This window comes from Schistocerca cancellata, chromosome 1 (genome assembly GCF_023864275.1).
Source record: "Schistocerca cancellata isolate TAMUIC-IGC-003103 chromosome 1, iqSchCanc2.1, whole genome shotgun sequence".
NCBI classification, from domain to species: Eukaryota; Metazoa; Arthropoda; class Insecta; order Orthoptera; family Acrididae; genus Schistocerca; species Schistocerca cancellata.
The window spans coordinates 1,049,305,652-1,049,324,326 of NC_064626.1; positions in this window are offsets into that span (position 1 = coordinate 1,049,305,652).

Here is an 18,675-nt window from a genome sequence, read left to right on the forward strand (position 1 = left end):
GGTGCGAAATTATAGCCACCTTACACATTATCACCTATAAAAATTCCATCATTGTTTGGGAACGTGAAGTCCATGAATGGCTGGAGATGGTCTCCAAGCAGCTGAACATAACAATTTCCAGTCATGATCGCTTCAGTTGGACCAGAGGACACAGTCCATTCCGTGTAATCACAGCCCACACCATTACAAGTTCGTAGGATCTGCGCCACTAAGTTAGCTCTTACTGAAACTGGCGCTCTTCTGACCAGGCCACGGATTTCCGGTCGTCTAGGTTCCAACCGAAATGGTCACGAGCCCAAGATAGGTGCTGTAGGCACTGTCATGCAGTTAGCCAGGGCAAAGACATCGGTCATCTACTACCGTAGTCCATTAATGTCAAATTTCGCCCCACTGCCCTAACGGATACGTTCGTCGTACGTTCCACACCGAGTTTCGCGGTTATTTCACGCAGTGTTGCTTGTTTGTTACCACCGACAGTTCCAAACAAACGCCATTGCTCTCGGTCGTTAAATGAAGGCCGTCGACCATTGCTTTGTCCGTGGTGAGAGGTAATGCCTAAAATGTGGTACTCTCGGGACACTCCTGAAAATGTGAATCTTGGGTTACTGAATTCCCTAACGATTTCCGAAATGGAATGTCCCGTGCGTCTAGTTTCAGGTATCATTCCGCATTCAAAAGTCTGTTGATTTCCGTCGTGCAGCCATAATCACGGTGGTAACATTCTCTCATGAATCTCATTAAATGACAGCTCCGCTAGTGGGCTGCCCTTTTATAACTTGTGTATGCAACACTACCGTCATCTGAATATGTGCATATTGCTATCCCATGACTTCGTCACCTCAGTGTCAGTATGTATGTATTTATATACGTTTGTTCCACGTCTTCTCTTAAACCACTGGACTACTAACTCTACTCACATCACAGTTTGCAGACAGATCCACATATGCCGGTGAATGTACCTGGAAGAAGATATCACTGTACGTCACATAGTTCAATAAATATAATGCCATAAATACTGAGGTGCTTGACAAACTGCCGCATCATGCATGACTTTTTAATTTATTGCTTCTTTACTACTAATTCTAACACATTCAGCAGGCAGTAGGTGCATGTACCACTGGATGCACTTGCAAAATTACATCAGTGTACAGCACATAGTTCAAGAGATACGGCGCCATAATTATTAAGCTGCGTGAAAATGAAACTGCAGGGCGAAATTCGCTAGTCATACAGCTGAAATATGCGTACAAATACGCGTGAAATATGTTAAACATGTGTGAAATATATCTGACAAGTGGTTATGCAGGCAAAGCCATGGGTAAAAGCTCATCCTAAATCTCTTTAACGATTTCATTCTAATTTGGTGCACTTATTAGTTACAATCTCGTAAGAAAAACTGTCGGGATAAGAACCACCAGCCTTTCTTTTTGTGATAAGGTTAAGGGAGGAAAGGAGACAGACAGTGAAGGGAAAGGAGGAGACAGACACATGTACAGTAGGAGGAGGAGGAGATTGAGGTAGAGATAGGGGAGGCGAAAATGGACAGAGAGAGGATAGAGAAGGAGATGGACAGAGGAAGGAAAGAGGAAGAGATAGACAGAGAGATGGGGAGGAAGAGACAAGCAGGGACATTGGGGAGGAGGGGATGAACAGATAGAAGGGTGGGAGAAAATCGACAGAGAAAGGGAAGGCAAGGAGATGGTCAGAGAGAGGAGGGGAGGAGATGGACACAAAAAGGAAGGGGAAGGAGATGAGCAAGAAGAGTGGGAGGAGGAGTAAATTAAACTAGAGGGCGAAGAAGAAGATGGATGGAGGGAGAAGGAGCAGATGGTTTGAGGGAGAAGGAGAAGATTGACAGAGAGAAGTGGAGTAGTTGATGGAGAGAGAGGTGCATGAGGATATGGACAGAGAGTGGAGGTTGGAGGAAGTCGACAGAGAGAGGGGTGGTGGAGACGGAAAGAGACATAGAGAGAGAGAGAGAGAGAGAGAGAGAGGGGAGGAGGTGATGGCTAGAATGGCTAGACAGAGGGAGGGTAGGTGGTTAAAGAGAGAAGGAATGGGTAGAGAGAGGGTGGAGGTGGAGATGGATAGATAGAGGGGAAAGGAGGCGATGTACAACGAGAGGGGCCAAGAGGAAATCGACCGAGATTAGGGGATAGAGGAGATGAACAGGGAGGAGGGAGAAGAAAATGGAGTACTACAAAACTGGAATAAATAAATGCCCGAGCAGTGCCAGGTTTCTCAGTTAGTAAATAAATTAATAAAAACCCAAAAAATACACTAAGGTGACAAAAATCATGGGATAGCGATATGAACATATACAGATGGCGGTAGTATAGCGTAGATGAGGTTCAAAAGGGTAGTGCATTGTGTAAGTAGGCTGTTTATGTTTTGTTATTGGCAACGTTACGTAGCGCTCTATATGAAAATCACTGGTTGTGCTGTGTGCAGTCTGTGGCTAGTTTGCATTGTTGTCTGCCATTGTAGTGTTGGGCAGCGGCAGCTGGATGTGAACAGCGCGTAGCGTTGCGCAGTTAGAGGTGAGCCGCCAGCAGTGGTGGATGTGTGGAAGGAAATGGCGGAGTTTTGAAATTACATATATTATGACTTTTGATGATATTAAGGTAAATACAGTGTTTGTTCTCTATTAATATCTTTCATTTGCTAACTATCCCTATCAGTAGTTAGTGCCTTCTGTAGTTTGAATCTTTTATTTAGCTGGCAGTAGTGGCGCTCGCTGTATTGCAGTAGTTCGAGTAATGAAGATTTTTGTGAGGTAAGTGATTTGTGAAAGGTATAGTTTAATGTTACTCAGGGCCATTCTTTTGCAGGGATCTTTGATAGTCAGATTGCGTTGCGCTAAAAACATTGTGTGTCAGTTTAAGCACAGTCGTGTATAAATTTTTCAAAGGGGACGTTTCATATGTCGACCCTTAGCCAAGGATACCTCACTGGAATCTTCTGATTTTTTCTTGTAGTTTGTGTAATTAGTGTAGATTTTGTTTATTGCTATTGCGTAATTGTAGAGAGAATCTCATTTGTAGTTGCAGTCTTTCATTGTTGTACAGTAAAACAGTTGTGGCATGCATGTAGATTTGCACCAAGTATTTCGCAGCTGCGCTTGCAATTAACTAGATATTATTTTCGGTTCTATGTTAATGTGTTCTCTTATTTTTGCTCTTCAAATGGTGTCTTTTTGTGCTATCGTAATTGTATTCTTATGTTATAAAATTGTAATTGACACCAGTTCATCATATTATTAACTTGTAAGTTCCATTTCACTGCACACGTTTCTGTTGGTCATAGTATGTGGACAATATGTGAGAAGTAGGGACTGTTAGTGTTTGCACGTGTGTTAATAATTCAGCAAGGGACTGGATAACAGCATTGCTGGTTTTAAGGACAATTCCAAAAACTTTGTGAGTGCACAAGTGGTGGTTATGGACTTGCTATATTAACTGCAAGACTCTTCAATGGTGATTGTGCACCCGCACAGTCACAACAGATGGCTGCTGGCCATCTCTACAAGGACTGCAGTGGGTCTGCATCTCTGGTGGCCCACCAATACCATATTCTCTACCAGGACTACAGTGGGTCTACTCTGTGATGACCTACCTACCAATATTCTTCAAACCGTCGAATGACTCTGCTGTGGGTTTGCTCTGTTGTGGCCCATTACCTGTCAGCATGTCAAGAGTCAGCACTGTCTTTCCGTTGGAAGGACACCACTACTTCTTCAAGACTGCATGGAAATCCTCTACTTTTGTGTGCAATTTTTTTTACTAATGAGACTTTGTGAAAAACAAACACTGTAATTACTACTATGATGAATGATCAGGACTGTCTTTATGGACTGTGAGAAAATTTTAGCTTTTGACCAACATTGTATAAATAAGTGTGTGCATTTGATATCTTTGTTATTGTGATTATGAAAAATTTTATCAAATCATTATTGGCCACTGCCCAAAAATATTTTGTAAAATTTTTTGTGGGGAGCGTGGGGGCTATGTAAGTAGGCTGTTTATGTTTTCTTATTGGCAACGTTACGTAGCGCTCTATATGAAAATCACTGGTTGTGCTGTGTGCAGTCTGTGGCTAGTTTGCATTGTTGTCTGCCATTGTAGTGTTGGGCAGCGGCAGCTGGATGTGAACAGCGCGTAGCGTTGCGCAGTTAGAGGTGAGCCGCCAGCAGTGGTGGATGTGTGGAAGGAAATGGTGGAGTTTTGAAATTACATATATTATGACTTTTGATGATATTAAGGTAAATACAGTGTTTGTTCTCTATTAATATCTTTCATTTGCTAACTATCCCTATCGGTAGTTAGTGCCTTCTGTAGTTTGAATCTTTTATTTAGCTGGCAGTAGTGGCGCTCCCTGTATTGCAGTAGTTCGAGTAACGAAGATTTTTGTGAGGTAAGTGATTTCTGAAAGGTATAGTTTAATGTTACTCAGGGCCATTCTTTTGCAGGGACCTTTGATAGTCAGATTGCGTTGCGCTAAAAACATTGTGTGTCAGTTTAAGCACAGTCGTGTATAAATTTTTCAAAGGGGACGTTTGAATTGGTGTAGCTGTTATTTGCGCTCAGGTGATTCATGTGAGGAGACGCAACTAACGTATTTTGAATGCGGAATGGTTGTTGGTGCTAGACACTTGGGACATTCTATTTCGGAAATCGTTAGGAAATTAAATACTCTGAGACCAACAGTGTGAAGAGTGTGCCGGGAGTACCAGATCTCAGGCATTACCTTTCACCACGGACAACGCAGTGGCCGGCGGCCTACACATAACGACCAAGAGTAGCGACGTTTGCGAAGATTCGTCAGTGCTGACAGACAAGCAACACTGTGGGAAATAACCACTGAAGTCAATCAATGTGGGACGTGCGACGGACGTATCCGTTAGGACAGTGCGGCGAAATCTGGCGTTAATGGACAATGGGAACAGACGACAGACGCGAGTGCCTTTGCTGGCAGCACGACGTCGCCTGGAGCGCCTCTCCAGGGCCTGTGACTATATCGGTCTACACCCTAGACGACTGGAAAACCGTGGCCTTGGTCAGATGATTTCAGTTGGTAAGAGCCAGTGCTAGGTATCGAGTATGGCGCAGGTCCCACGAAACCATGGACCCAGGTTGTCAATAAGGCAATGTGCAAGCTGGTGGTGGCTCCATAACGGTGTGGACTGCGTTTGGATTGAATAGATTGGATGCTCTGATCCAACTAAACCGATCGTTGACTGGAAATGGTTATGTTCGGCTACTTGGGGCCATTTGCAACCATGGACTTCATATTCTCAAACAAAGATAGCATTTTTATGGATGAGAATGCGCCATGTTACCCGCGCACACCTGTTTGCGTTTGGTTTGAAGAACATTCTGATTTGTCCACGACACGAACGAACATTCATGAGATGTAATAGAGAGGTCAGTTCGTGCACAAAATCCTGTACCGGGATTGTGGACGGCTATAGAGGCAGAACGACTCAGTATTCCCTCAAGGGACTTTGCAAGGTGCCTCTTACGTGACGAAGACATTTTTTACCAGTTTTAATAAATTATTGTCTCTTATTGATGTATTCACGATAGTTAGGAAGTTCTGTAGTCCGTAGCCGGCCATGAGTCGGAGAGCATTTCCCACGCTGGCTGGCTAGGTGACGAAGCGACCATATGTCGCGCGTAGTGGGGTGGGGCTCGGCGCTGGACCGTAGCAGCAACCGTCAGCCTGGGAAATATACGTGACGGGAAGTACAGCCATCTTGGCGCCAAAGCCACCAATTTTGTTTATTTCTATTTAATAATTAAAGTCATTTATGACAACGTGAATACTAGGAGAAGCCTCTGCATGTTTAAAAATATTTATCATAATTTGGCTCGTTAAAATTCGCACCCGTCCATTAACAAATGCATATCATCGTAAGTAGGAACTTGATCGGAAATCCACGAACTGTGACGAAACTAGTGAGGGATACGGAGTGCGCGCCAAAGTCGGCAGTCGGCGTTAAGAGCTTTTCCTGTCTTGTTCGATGGTAGCCATGCTCTCGGTTAAGCCGGCTGGAGTGGCCGAGTTGTTCTAGGTGCTTCAGTGTGGAACCGCGCGACCGCTACGGTCGCAGGTTAGAATCCTGCCTCGGGGATGGATGTGTGTGATGTCCTTAGGTTAGTTAGGTTTAAGTAGTTCTAAGTTCTAGAGGACTGATGACCTTAGATATTAAGTCCCATAGTGCTCTGAGCCATTTTTTGCTCTCGGTTACGAGTAGTTTGTGACATGAGTGTTTCATTATTGATCTAATAGGAATAAAAGTGATATTACGGCATTCTGAATGTTAATTTCGAGTAAATAAATACCCCAAAGTTGATCGACAGCAATTTCAGATAATTAGCTTCCACCGACAGAGACATCCAATGAGCCAATGAAGAATCTGCCCGGGACGACATTTACGAGAGCTGCACCGCCCACAGGTAGGAGGAAATCCGACGACACGACGCACCGAGGCGGATCAAGGAAGGTCCGACTTACACTCGCAAATCCCGAGTGGAAATGCTGACCAGTTATACTGTACGTCACATATACCACCCTCTACAGACTCGCGGCTAAGCTGAGTAATAACAGTATCAGTTTAGAAGCGAGGGGATCTGGCAACTTCCAACGACTTGTGGAGTCCATGCCACGTCGAGTTGCTGCACTACGCCAGGCAAAAGGAGGTGCGACACGATATTAGGAGGTAGCCCATGACTTTTATCGCCTTAGTGTAAAGGGGAATGGTAACACAATCGGAAGTAGTTTGATCCAGAAAATTAAAGAATGAGCAATACGGTTTATTTATTTACACTCCTGGAAATGGAAAAAAGAACACATTGACACCGGTGTGTCAGACCCACCATACTTGCTCCGGACACTGCGAGAGGGCTGTACAAGCAATGATCACACGCACGGCACAGCGGACACACCAGGAACCGCGGTGTTGGCCGTCGAATGGCGCTAGCTGCGCAGCGTTTGTGCACCGCCGCCGTCAGTGTCAGTCAGTTTGCCGTGGCATACGGAGCTCCATCGCAGTCTTTAACACTGGTAGCATGCCGCGACAGCGTGGACGTGAACCGTATGTGCAGTTGACGGACTTTGAGCGAGGGCGTATAGTGGGCATGCGGGAGGCCGGGTGGACGTACCGCCGAATTGCTCAACACGTGGGGCGTGAGGTCTCCACAGTACATCGATGTTGTCGCCAGTGATCGGCGGAAGGTGCACGTGCCCGTCGACCTGGGACCGGACCGCAGCGACGCACGGATGCACGCCAAGACCGTAGGATCCTACGCAGTGCCGTAGGGGATCGCACCGCCACTTCCCAGCAAATTAGGTACACTGTTGCTCCTGGGGTATCGGCGAGGACCATTCGCAACCGTCTCCATGATGCTGGGCTACGGTCCCGCACACCGTTAGGCCGTCTTCCGCTCACGCCCCAACATCGTGCAGCCCGCCTCCAGTGGTGTCGCGACAGGCGTGAATGGAGGGACGCATGGAGACGTGTCGTCTTCAGCGATGAGAGTCGCTTCTGCCTTGGTGCCAATGATGGTCGTATGCGTGTTTGGCGCCGTGCAGGTGAGCGCCACAATCAGGACTGCATACGACCGAGGCACACAGGGCCAACACCCGGCATCATGGTGTGGGGAGCGATCTCCTACACTGGCCGTACACCACTGGTGATCGTCGAGGGGACACTGAATAGTGCACGGTACATCCAAACCGTCATCGAACCCATCGTTCTACCATTCCTAGACCGGCAAGGGAACTTGCTGTTCCAACAGGACAATGCACGTCCGCATGTATCCCGTGCCGCCCAAGGTGCTCTAGAAGGTGTAAGTCAACTACCCTGGCCAGCAAGATCTCCGGATCTGTCCCCCATTGAGCATGTTTGGGACTGGATGAAGCGTCGTCTCACGCGGTCTGCACGTCCAGCACGAACGCTGGTCCAACTGAGGCGCCAGGTGGAAATGGCATGGCAAGCCGTTCCACAGGACTACATCCAGCATCTCTACGATCGTCTCCATGGGAGAATAGCAGCCTGCATTGCTGCGAAAGGTGGATATACACTGTACTAGTGCCGACATTGTGCATGCTCTCTTGCCTGTGTCTATGTGCCTGTGGTTCTGTCAGTGTGATCATGTGATGTATCTGACCCCAGGAATGTGTCAATAAAGTTTCCCCTTCCTGGGACAATGAATTCACGGTGTTCTTATTTCAATTTCCAGGAGTGTATTTTAAGAAGTTCGTATATGAATTGATACCGATGAAGAGCTCCAACGGGTGATCCAGCCGCCCTAATTTGGAAAGGGTGCTTTGTTCGTTCAGTTTGGCATTTTTTGTGCGAAGATTTTGTTTGTCTTACATGTGTTGATCAAGGAGGTGAGAGGGAGAGAGAGACCGCGTCGAAACGAATGTCGGAGCCTTCGTTGAACATCAGCTGACCAGTCTTGTGGGTCGGACGAGAACAGAAGCGCGGCGAAAGCGTGGCGGAGCGCGCGCCCGTGACCTTCGGTGTCGCATTGCGCATTGCGCCCGCGAAGAGGGCCCGCCAGCTTTACGTAATCGGCACAGCAGGCGTCTCTCCCGTTAGCAGTAGCGGCGCCACGTCACGTCCGGCGACAGGAAGCAAATCACGCAGCGCAGCCCGCGGGCGACGCGCGAATTAATAACGCGCCGTCTGCGCCTGCGCCGCTCTAGCCGGCCATTAATCTGCCCAGAGCCGTCCGCGGCGCCGCCTGTCCACCGCTGAATTACGGGGTTCCCCTTTCATCTCGCGGCGGCTATTTGCATCATCGGCGTCGGCGTATAGGTATATTCCGTAGCGCTGGCAGCAACTGCTTGACGTCAGATTCGCTGTGCTAAAGACACTCTTGCAAGTCTCACGGACTCGATTTATGCGACTTGGAGTCTCAAACCGTAAAATTGTGATGTAACTAGAAAATTGTAATGTAAATTTTTAAGAAAACTCGGATATTACCGTATTAGCACAAAAATGCATTACGATTCGAAAACAAGGCCTGCTTATAACTGTGAAAACGTAAAAGTACTACTCAGATTGTGTATTTATTTATTTTCGGCCAGAAAAACTTTGTGACCCCAAATGAGAAACTGATTGGGAACACCATGATGCAATGGAAAGTCATCAAAATAATGCCTCACAAAACAGTTCAACACACCTGTGCATCAGACAAGATATATTCTCTTCTTAATAACACGTTCTATTGCGGTACATAAAGATGTGTCTGGAATCGCACGTTTTCCTTAGTATTTGTCTGACGCATCAATAACGTAGTTATCAAAATTTGGAACTGAATGCCTCTTTTCTCCTTTCTATAAATTATCAGTCTTCCGATTTGTTTCAAGTTGCCGCCCATTTCCTAATCTTTTTATTTCGCATACCTGCATCCAACATCTTCGAAAGAGTTTCACTTCTTCTAATCTTTGCTCTTCAATTTTTTCCATGGAGATACGTGGAGCACAAATTACGATATTCAGGAAAGGTCGAGTTTAATCACGGTGCGGGTATCCTTAGTTAGGTATACAATGGTTGACGTAAGTCATCTCATAAACGCCTTACCCGATTCCGTCCCTTATTTGTGGCAAACCCGCACTAGCGGTCAGACGAAAATGACCTCTGTCGCTACTACATATTTGACATTCCTTCTGTCTAATGTCTTCCCTTTCCTACTCCTAGAGTTCTAAATTCCCTGTTTATGGCGAATGTCCCCCCCCCATGAACCATGGACCTTGCCGTTGGTGGGGAGGCTTGCGTGCCTCAGTGATACAGATGGCCGTACCTTGGGTGCAACCACAACGGAGGGGTATCTGTTGAGGGGCCAGACAAACGTGTGGTTCCTGAAGAGGGGCAGCAGCCTTTTCAGTAGTTGCAGGGGCAACAGTCTGGGTGATTGACTGATCTGGCCTTGTAACAATAACCAAAACGGCCTTGCTGTAATGGTACTGCGAACGGCTGAAAGCAAGGGGAAACTACAGCCGTAATTTATCCCGAGGGCATGCAGCTTTACTGTATGGTTAAATGATGATGGCGTCCTCTTGGGTAAAATATTCCGGAGGTAAAATAGTCCCCCATTCGGATCTCCGGGCGGGGACTACTCAAGAGGACGTTGTTATCAGAAGAAAGAAAACTGGCGTTCTACGGATCGGAGCGTGGAATGTCAGATCCCTTAATCGAGCAGGTAGGTTAGAAAATTTAAAAACGGAAATGGATAGGTTAAAGTTAGATATAGTGGGAATTAGTGAAGTTCGGTGGCAAGAGCAAAAATACTTTTGGTCAGGTGAATACAGGGTTATAAATACAAAACCAAATTAAGGTAATGCAGGAGTAGGTTTAATAATGAATAAAAAAACAGGCGTGCGGGTAAGCCACTACAAACAGCATAGTGAACGCATTATTGTGGCCAAGATAGACACGACGCCCACGCCTACTATAGTAGTACAAGTTTATATGCCAACTAGCTCTGCAGATGATGAAGAAATTGATGAAATGTATGATGAGATAAAAGAAATTATTCAGATAGTGTAGGGAGACGCAAATTTAATAGTCATGGGTGACTGGAATTTGAGTGTAGGAAAAGGGAGAGAAGGAAACATAGTAGGTGAATATGGATTGGGGGGCAAGAAATGAAAGAGGAATGCGTCTGGTAGAATTTTGCACAGAGCATAACTTAATCATAGCTAACAATTGGTTCAAGAATCATAAAAGAATGTTGTATACATGGAAGAATCCCGGAGATACTAAAAGGTATCAGATAGATTATATAATGGTAAGACAGAGATTTAGGAACCAGGTTTTAAACTGTAAGACATTTCCAGGGGCAGATGTGGACTCTGACCACAATCTGTTGGTTATGACCTGTAGATTAAAACTGAAGAAACTGCAAAAAGGTGGGAACTTAAAGAGATGGGACCTGGATAAACTGAAAGAACCAGAGGTTGTACAGAGTTTCAGGGAGAGCATAAGGGAACAATTGACAGGAATGGGGGAAAGAAATACAGTAGAAGAAGAAGGGGTAGCTTTGAGGGATGAAGTAGTGAAGGCAGCAGAGGATCAAGTAGGTAAAAAGACGAGGGCTAGAAGAAATCCTTGGGTAACAGGAGAAATATTGAATTTAATTGATGAAAGGAGAAAATATAAAAATGCAGTAAATGAAGCAGGCAAAAAGGAATACAAGCGTCTCAAAAATGAGATCGACAGGAAGTGCAAAATGGCTAAGCAGGGATGGCTAGAGGACAAATGTAAGGATGTAGAGGCTTATCTCACTAGGGGTAAGATAGATACTGCCTACAGGAAAATTAAAGAGACCTTTGGAGATAAGAGAACCACTTGTATGAACATCAAGAGCTCAGATGGAAACCCAGTTCTAAGCAAAGAAGAGAAAGCAGAAAGGTGGAAGGAGTATATAGAAGGACTATACAAGGGCGATGTACTTGAGGACAATATTATAGAAATGGAAGAGAAGGTAGATGCAGAGGAAATGGAAGATACGATACTGCGTGAAGAGTTTGACAGAGCACTGAAAGACCTGAGCCGAAACAAGGCCCAAGGAGTAGACAACATTCCATTAGAACTACTGACGGCCTTGGGAGAGCCCGTCCTGACAAAACTCTACCATCTGGTGAGCAAGATGTATGAAACAGGCGAAATACCCTCAGACTTCAAGAAGAATATAATAATTCCAATCCCAAAGAAAGCAGGTGTTGACAGATGTGAAAATTACCGAACAATCAGTTTAATAAGCCACAGCTGCAAAATACTAACACGAATTCTTTACAGACGAATGGAAAAACTGGTAGAAGCCGACATCGAGGAAGATCAGTTTGGATTCGGTAGAAATATGGGAACACGTGGGGCAATACTGACCTTACGACATATCTTAGAAGAAAGATTAAGGAAAGGCAAACCTACGTTTCTAGCATTTGTAGACTTAGAGAAAGCTTTTGACAATGTTGACTGGAATACTCTCTTTCAAATTCTAAAGGTGGCAGGGGTAAAATACAGGGAGCGAAACACTATTTACAATTTGTACAGAAACCAGATGGCAGTTATAAGAGTCGAGGGGCATGAAAGGGAAGTAGTGGTTGGGAAGGGAGTGAGACAGGGTTGTAGCCTCTCCCCAACGTTATTCAATCTTTATATTGAGCAAGCAGTAAAGGAAACAAAAGAAAAATTTGGAGTAGGACTTAAAATCCATGGAGAAGAAATAAAAACTTTGAGGTTCGCCGATGACATTGTAATTCTGTCAGAGTCAGCAAAGGACTTGGAAGAGCATTTGAACGGAATGGGCAGTATCTTGAAAGGAGGATATAAGATGAACATCAACAAAAGCAAAACGAGGATAATAGAATGTAGTCAAATTAAGTCGGGTGATTCTGAGGGAATTGGATTAGGAAATGAGACACTTAAAGTAGTACAGGAGTTTTGCTATTTGGGGAGCAAAATAACTGATGATGGTCGAAGTAGAGAGGATATAAAATGTAGACTGGCAATGGCAAGGAAAGAGTTTCTGAAGAAGAGAAATTTGGTAACATAGAGTATAGATTTAGGTGTCAGGAAGTCGTTTCTGAAAGTATTTGTATGGAGTGTAGCCATTTATGGAAGTGAAACATGGACGATAAATAGTTTGGACAGGAAGATAATAGAAGCTTTCGAACTGTGGTGCTACAGAAGAATGCTGAAGAGTAGATGGGTAGATCACATAACTAATGAGGAGGTATTGAATAGAATTGGGGAGAAGAGGAGTTTGTGGCACAACTTGACGAGAAGAAGAGACCGGTTGGTAGGACATGTTCTGAGGCATCAAGGGATCACAAATTTAGCATTGGAGGGCAGCGTAGAGGGTAAAAATCGTAGAGGGAGACCAAGAGATGAATACACTAAGCAGATTCAGAAGGATGTAGGTTGGAGTAGGCATTGGGAGATGAAGAAACTTGCACAGGATGGGGTAGCATGGAGAGCTGCATCAAACCAGTCTCAGGACTGAAGACCACAACAACAACATGTCGAATGTCTTAGCAGGCGTACAACTAGCCGGAAGCTAGACCCTAACCGCCCTCCATGCATTTTCTTATGGAAACTGCCGTCCTTCCGTTAATATGTCGTCTCTGTCTTTTTTATTCTATTTTTGTTACTAGTCCCACACAGAGCTTCCTTGGTCCATATACCATTCGTCCTTTATATCTCCACTAAATTAATATCCTGTAGTAATAGCACAATAAAATGTTAATCTTCTTTGGATTTTCCATTACCCACGTCTCACTTAATATGTGCTTCAGACGTAAATGTTAGAAAATTTCTTCCTCATTTCCAGGTCAATAACTGATATGAGGAGAGGGTTTTGCTGACGAACTTTCTGTGGCTTTTTTAAGTTCTCACTCAGTTCGTCAGATACCTACATAGTGCAGCAGATTCTCTGTGTCTGTGAAAAAAAACGATATTGCATCTGAAGTTCCTTCATTCACTCCCATTTGTCTTCTGGATTCTAGAAGCTATAAGAAATGATACGATCACATAAAATCAATATTAGTATTAGGGAAGACGAATTGAAGATTTAGATTTGTCGGAATGGTTCCGAGAAATGAAAAGCACTACAGGAGGAAAAAGCATACCAGACGTTGGTGCGAATAATATAGTGTGTTGTTCCAGTCTCGGAAGTTCTTATCAAGTAGGCATGACAACAGACATCGAATGGATTAGAGACCATGTATCCGAAGGAGACCGTGTGACAATTATGCTGTCACTAGCGTACGTTTTGTGCAAGGATCATGACATGTAAGGCGAGGTCAGTCAGTCTTTCTTCCCCCCTCACTCAGATGTATGTGAAGCAAAAGACGTAATCGATATTTTTGGTACAGTGGCTTGAGAAATATACACTGATCATCCAGAACATTACGACCACCTACCTTATAGCCGGTATGTACACCTTTGGCACGGACAACAGTGGCGACGCATCATGGCATGAAAGCGATAAGGTCTTGGTAGGTCGCTGGAGGGAGTTGGCACCGCATGTGCACACACAAGGGACCTTATTTCCGGGACGGGGGGGGGGGGGGGGGCGATTAGCTCTGACCCTACGTTCAATCACATCCCAGTAGTGTTAGATCAGATTTGGATCTGACGAGTTGGGGGGCCAGAACATCAACTGCAACTCACCACTGTGTTCCTCAAGCTATTCCATCACACCTGGGGCACTGATGACCTTCGCTGTTTAGTCCCCCTTAAACATCCCAACAACCACCACCACCATCACACCTTGTGACATGGCACATTTTCATATTGAAAACACATGATCGTCATGAATGGGTGTACATGATCTGTAACCAGTGTCCAATACTCCTTGGCCGTGATAGTGGCGTCCGCGAGCTCCAGTGGACCCATGGATGCCCACGTGAATGTTCCACAGAGCATAATCGAGCTGCCGTCAGCTTGTCTCTGCCCTGCAGTACATGTGTTGAAGAGCTGTTACCCTGGAAGACGGTGGATTCGCTCCCTCCCATCGGCATAATGAAGAAGGTATCGGGATTCCTCAGACCATGCAACGCTCTGCCACTGCGCCAACGTCCCGTGCCTATGGTCATGTGCCCATTTCAGTCGTAGTTGCCGATGTCGTGGTGTCAACACTGGCACATGCGTGGGGTCGTCGGCTGTGGAGACCCATCGTTAGGAGTGTTTGGTGCACTGTGCCTTCAGACACACTCGTACTCTGCCCAGCATTATAGTCTGATGTTGGCTCTACCACAGTTAGCTGCCTGTCCTGTTTTACCAATCTGCCCCTCCCATGCAAGTGGATACGGGTTGGATATTTTCTCCGCTCGGGGACTGGGTGTTGTGATGTTCTCATCATCATTTCATCCTCATCACCGACGTGCAAGTCGCCCAATGTGGCGTCGACTGACAAAAGACTTGCACTTGGCGGCCGAATTTTCCTGAATAGAGCCTCCCGGCCAACGATGCCATAAGCTCATTTCCATTTCCCACATTTCACAGCACTAGGAACTGAACATTTGTTTTGATGCACTGTTTTGGTTGTGTTGCCGATTTTCGGATGCTATTGCCAAAGATCGAATTTTATTGCCAACTTTTTAGTGAACATTTTGAAGTAACTGAGATCTGTTTGTGTATGCGTTTGTGTGTGTGTGTGTGTGTGTGTGTGTGTGTGTGTGTGTGTGTGTGTGTGCGTGAGTGCCCGCGCGCGCTCGCGCTCGTGTTTTGGTATGATATAACTTTTTTTGTGGGCTTTTTGTGTTGTTGTTGTTGTTGTGGTCTTCAGTCCTGAGACTGGTTTGATGCAGCTCTCCATGCTACTCTATCCTGTGCAAGCTTCTTCATCTCCCAGTACCTACTGCAACCTACATCTTTCTGAATCTGCTTAGTGTATTCATCTCTTGGTCTCCCCCTACGATTTTTACCCTCCACGCTGCCCTCCAATACTAAATTGGTGATCCCTTGATGCCTCAGAACATGTCCTACCAACCGATCCCTTCTTCTGGTCAAGTTGTGCCACAAACTTCTCTTCTCCCCAATCCTATTCAATACTTCCTCATTAGTTATGTGATCTACCCATCTAATCTTCAGCATTCTTCTGTAGCACCACATTTCGAAAGCTTCTATTCTCTTCTTGTCCAAACTATTTATCGTCCATGTTTCACTTCCATACATGGCTACACTCCATACAAATACTTTCAGAAATGACTTCCTGACACTTAAATCTATACTGGATGTTAACAAATTTCTCTTCTTCAGAAACGCTTTCCTTGCCATTGCCAGTCTACATTTTATATCCTCTCTACTTCGACCATCATCAGTTATTTTGCTCCCCAAATAGCAAAACTCCTTTACTACTTTAAGTGTCTCATTTCCTAATCTAATACCCTCAACATCACCCGACTTAATTCGACTACATTCCATTATCCTCGTTTTGCTTTTGTTGATGTTCATCTTATATCCTCCCTTCAAGACACTATCCATTCCGTTCAACAGCTCTTCCAAGTCCTTTGCTGTCTCTGACAGAATTACAATGTCATCGGCGAACCTCAACGTTTTTATTTCTTCTCCATGGATTTTAATACCTACTCCGAATTTTTCTTTTGTTTCCTTCACTGCTTGCTCAATATAAAGATTGAATAACATCGGGGATAGGCTACAACCCTGTCTCACTCCCTTCCCAACCACTGCTTCTCTTTCATGCCCCTCGACTCTTATAACTGCCATCTGGTTTCTATACAAATTGTAAATAGCCTTTCGCTCCCTGTATTTTACCCCTGCCACCTTTAGAATTTGGAAGAGAGTATTCCAGTCAACATTGTCAAAAGCTTTCTCTAAGTCTACAAATGCTAGGAACGTAGGTTTGCCTTTCCTTAATCTTTCTTCTAAGATAAGTCGTAAGGTCAGTATTGCCTCACGTGTTCCAGTATTTCTACGGAATCCAAACTGATCTTCCCCGAGGTCGGCTTCTACTAGTTTTTCCATTCGTCTGTAAAGAATTCGCGTTAGTATTTTGCAGCTGTGGCTTATTAAACTGATTGTTCGGTAATTTTCACATCTGTCCACACCTGCTTTCTTTGGGATTGGAATTATTATATTCTTCTTGAAGTCTGAGGGTATTTCGCCTGTTTCATACATCTTGCTCACCAGATGGTAGAGTTTTGTCAGGACTGGCTCTCCCAAGGCCGTCAGTAGTTCCTATGGAACGTTGTCTACTCCGGGGGCCTTGTTTCGACTCAGGTCTTTCAGTGCTCTGTCAAACTCTTCACGCAGTATCGTATCTCCCATTTCATCTTCATCTACATCCTCTTCCATTTCCATAATATTGTCCTCAAGTGCATCGCCCTTGTATAGACCCTCTATATACTCCTTCCACCTTTCTGCTTTCCCTTCTTTGCTTAGAACTGGGTTTCCATCTGAGCTCTTGATGTTCATACAAGTGGTTCTCTTATCTCCAAAGGTCTCTTTAATTTTCCTGAAAGCAGTATCTATCTTACCACTAGTGAGATAAGCCTCCACATCCTTACATTTGTCCTCTAGCCATGCCTGCTTAGCCATTTTGCACTTCCTGTCGATCTCATTTTTGAGACGTTTGTATTCCTTTTTGCCTGCTTCACTTACTGCATTTTTATATTTTCTCCTTTCATCAATTAAATTCAATATTTCTCCTGTTACCCAAGGATTTCTACTAGCCCTCTTCTTTTTACCTAATTGATCCTCTGCTGCCTTCACTACTTCATCCCTCAAAGCTACCCATTCTTCTTCTACTGTATTTCTTTCCCCCATTCCTGTCAATTGTTCCCTTATGCTCTCCATGAAACTTTGTACAACCTCTGGTTCTTTCAGTTTATCCAGGTCCCATCTCCTTAAATTCCCACCTTTTTGCAGTTTCTTCAGTTTTAATCTACAGGTCATAACCAATAAATTGTGGTCAGAGTCCACATCTGCCTCTGGAAATGTCTTACAATTTAAAACCTGGTTCCTAAATCTCTGTCTTACCATTATATAATCTATCTGATACCTTTTAGTATCTCCAGGGTTCTTCCATGTATACAACCTTCTATCATGATTCTTAAACCAAGTGTTAGCTATGATTAAGTTGTGCTCTGTGCAAAATTCTACCAGCCGGCTTCCTCTTTGATTTCTTAGCCCCAATCCATATTCACCTGCTACGTTTCCTTCTCTCCCTTTTCCAACACTCGAATTCCAGTCACCCATGACTATTAAATTTTCGTCTCCCTTCACTATCTGAATAATTTCTTTTATTTCATCATACATTTCTTCAATTTCTTCGTCATCTGCAGAGCTAGTTGGCATATAAACTTGTACTACTGTAGTAGGTGTGGGCTTCGTATCTATCTTGGCCACAATAATGCGTTCACTATGCTGTTTGTAGTAGCTTACCCGCATTCCTATTTTCCTATTCATTATTAAACCTACTCCTGCATTACCCCTATTTGACTTTGTGTTTATAACCCTGTAGTCACCTGACCAGAAGTCTTGTTCCTCCTGCCACCGAACTTCACTAATTCCCACTATATCTAACTTTAACCTATCCATTTCCCTTTTTAAATTTTCTAACCTACCTGCCCGATTAAGGGATCTGACATTCCACGCTCCGATCCGTAGAACGCCAGTTTTCTTTCTCCTGATAACAACATCCTCTTGAGTAGTCCCCGCCCGGAGATCCGAATGGGGGACTATTTTACCTCCGGAATATTTTACCCAAGAGGACGGCATCATCATTTAATCATACAGTAAAGCTGCATGCCCTCGGGAAAAATTACGGCCGTAGTTTCCCCTTGCTTTCAGCCGTTCGCAGTACCAGCACAGCAAGGCCGTTTTGGTTATTGTTACAAGGCCAGATCAGTCAATCATCCAGACTGTTGCCCCTGCAACTACTGAAAAGGCTGCTGCCCCTCTTCAGGAACCACACGTTTGTCTGGCCTCTCAACAGATACCCCTCCGTTGTGGTTGTACCTACGGTACGGCTATCTGTATCGCTGAGGCACACAAGCCTCCCCACCAACGACAAGGTCCATGGTTCATGGTTTTGTGTGTGTTTGTTCAAAAAAAAAAAACTCTGAGCACTATGGGACTTAACTACTGTGGTCATCAGTCCCCTAGAACTTAGAACTACTTAAACCTAACTAACC